The following is a 3411-nucleotide window of genomic DNA, read 5'->3' on the forward strand; positions in this document are numbered from 1 at the left end:
AGTCACGCAAGGGGGAAGGGAATTCGCTGTGTCGTCATTCTGCTCATCCTCCTCTCGCGAGTTGCCGCTGCTCGTCGCCGCTCACAGCTGCTCCTCGCCGCTCGTCGTTGATCGTCATCGTTTGTCGTTCCTTCCTGTCCTCGTCGCTGAATATCACCGCTGCTCCTCTTCCTCGGTAGCTTGCCGCTACTCCTCGCATGTCGTCGTTGGGTTTCAATTCTAGTTCAGATTATGTTGATTATTCTGTTTCTATTTTTAATTATTCTGCTTCTATTTAAATTTTGATTTTATTAATTATATTGTTGTTATTGACTCTGATTCTATCCTGGATATTGATTTTATTGTTTTTCTGTTTCTATTTTACTTCTGATTCTATTTCATTCTTCTGTTTTTCTGTTATAAATATTTATATCCGTTAGTTAAAATTTTGTTGCTGTCGTTAAAATTATGTTGCTGTTAAAATTATGTTACTATTGTTAAAATTGTAGTTAAAATTTTGTTGAAATTCAAGTTAAAGAGAAAAAAAAAGAGATATTATTATCATGGACATGAAAAACTGAATATTAAATATTGTTATGATAAAGACAAAAATTAGGTATTTTAATAAAAAAAATATTTTAATTTAAATATTAATTTTAAAATTAAATTAAATCTTAAAAATAATTTTGTTTACAGAACAAATTAAAAATAAAAACATTTTTAATTTATATCTTAAAAATTAACATCATACTTAATCCTAAAAATTATTTATTGGTTGGATACTGGGAAGACTCCTTCCGGTGTAATTGGATAGTTAGACCATCTCCAGTAGGGAACTCATCCCAGTTCCTGTTTATAGCCCACCTGTCATAAAAAGTAACTCCACATCAGCTTTTGCGTTATAAACAATAAATAGGAACTCAAAGTATCTCTCTCTTCTCCATTAGGAGGAACTAACTTTAGTTCTTGTTGTGGTCCCACTTAATTAATTAATTAAAATATTTAAAATACTTAAAATTAATATAATTAATTTTTTTTAATAATATTATTTAAATTTATAAATTTAAAAATAATTCATTATTAAAAGATATTAATATTAAATAAATTCATATATAATAATAATACACAATATATAATTCGAGATTATACTAATTTATAGTTTTGTGTTTACAACTGCTAATTTTAATAATATCATTAGCATTTTAAATTTTAAAAATAAAAATAACCAACTCAACTAAAAATTATTTTATAAGATATAAAAATTAAATTTATTTTTTAATGTAAGTAAATTTAATTAATTATAATTTAATATAATAATATAAATAATATTCAATATTAATTATAATATAAATAATTAATATAAATTATTAATTAAATAAAAATATAATTATTTAATATAATTTTTATTATAATTATTACTAATTTAATTATTATTTAATTATTTAATTATTTCAGATTTTATATTATTATTTTTTTATAATAACTTGCCAAATGGCAAGTTATTATTGGTTAATTTGAGTCCCTGTGTATTATATCAAATTTAAAGGTGATTTTTTTTAGATATGAGTTAGAGGTCGTGGTTGCAGGAGAGAGTTAGGATAAAATTTAAGAAAGAGCCAAAATTTAAATTTTTAATATAGAAAGACTAAAATTAAAATTTAAAAAAAAATTAAACCAAAATTTATATATAACTTATAAAAAAAATTAAAATTTAGGGAGTTACTGTTCCCTTTTTGTATGAGTAGCTCTGCACCTGCGTAGTTTGCTCCTATACCATTATATCACTCTGTAATTCGTTAAGATTTTCGTTGTTGGAGTACACAATTATTATGTAAGGATGAAAATTCGATTAGTAGACTAAGACCATCTCCAGTAGGGAACTCATCCCAGTTCCTGTTTATGTCCCACCTGTCATAAAAAGTAACTCCACATCAGCTTTTGCGTCATAAACAATAAATAGGAACTCAAAGCATCTCTCTCTTCTCCATTAGGAGGAACTAACTTTAGTCCCTGTTGTGGTCCCATTTAATTAATTAATTAAAATACTTAAAATTAATATAATTAATTTTTTTCAATAATATTATTTAAATTTATAAATTTAAAAATAATTCATTATTAAAAGATATTAATATTAAATAAATTCATATATAATAATAATACACAATATATAATTCGAGATTATACTAATTTATAGTTTTGTGTTTACAACTGCTAATTTTAATAATATCATTAGCATTTTAAATTTTAAAAATAAAAATAACCAACTCAACTAAAAATTATTTTATAAGATATAAAAATTAAATTTATTTTTTAATGTAAGTAAATTTAATTAATTATAATTTAATATAATAATATAAATAATATTCAATATTAATTATAATATAAATAATTAATATAAATTATTAATTAAATAAAAACTTAATTATTTAATTTAATAAAAATATAATTATTTAATATAATTTTTATTATAATTATTACTAATTTAATTATTATTTAATTATTTAATTATTTCAGATTTTATATTATTATTTTTTTATAATAATTTGCCAAATGACAAGTTATTATTGGTTAATTTGAGTCCCTGTTTAGAGGAACTCCCTTACTTTGATCCTTGTGCAGGAACTCACTCCTTTTCTCCTCCAATGGTTAGAATTCCTATATGTTAGAAAAAAGTCAAAGAGGAACTCACCATTGAAGATGCTCTTATAGGCGTAAAAGAGTAGTAAGGTTAACGCTAATCCCTAATAATATATTAATGAACAAATTTAGGAAAAAGAGGAAGGGAAGGGTAGTGACGTCACGTCCTGTCGGATTAGGAGGGCACGTAGGCAGCTCCATTAAATGCCGACACAGATTAATTCGTCCGATGTGAAGTCTGTGGCTGTGTCCTAAGAATTCATTTTGGTTTGCACTTCATTTTTATGGTTTCCTCTCTCTTTAATTCCCTACTCATTCCCGGTTTCTGCTACCACTCCAAATTCAATTTCTCTCTTTCTCTCGTTCCTTAATTCCCATCACAACTCGAACATAAGCAAGCACTACCACTACTCTCTCACTTCCCCTCCCCCACTTCCTTTTCCCTTTTCCCCTGCTCTCCCATTTCTCCCACCATACTCTCTCTCTCTCTCTCTCCACCGTTTTTATTTTTATTATTTGTTCTTTTCAATATTCATCGCTCCACTCTCACCCCTCATGCTTATGCTTCCCCTAAAATGGTAACTAAATGATAAAGTTAAAAACGTGTTCAATCTTTCTTCTCCACAATGATATAATTCTCTTACCTCCTTTTAACCTTAGCTAGTAAGTTAACTCTTTTTTCTTTTATCTATTATATAGGCAGATAATGATAATTAAGCAAAATTTTGTGCATAATTTTTTTAAAATATAATTTATAAAAAAATATTTTTGTTATTTCAAATAATTAAATCTATA

The sequence above is a fragment of the Arachis ipaensis genome, chromosome B07 (genome assembly GCF_000816755.2).
Source record: "Arachis ipaensis cultivar K30076 chromosome B07, Araip1.1, whole genome shotgun sequence".
In the NCBI taxonomy this organism is placed as follows: domain Eukaryota; kingdom Viridiplantae; phylum Streptophyta; class Magnoliopsida; order Fabales; family Fabaceae; genus Arachis; species Arachis ipaensis.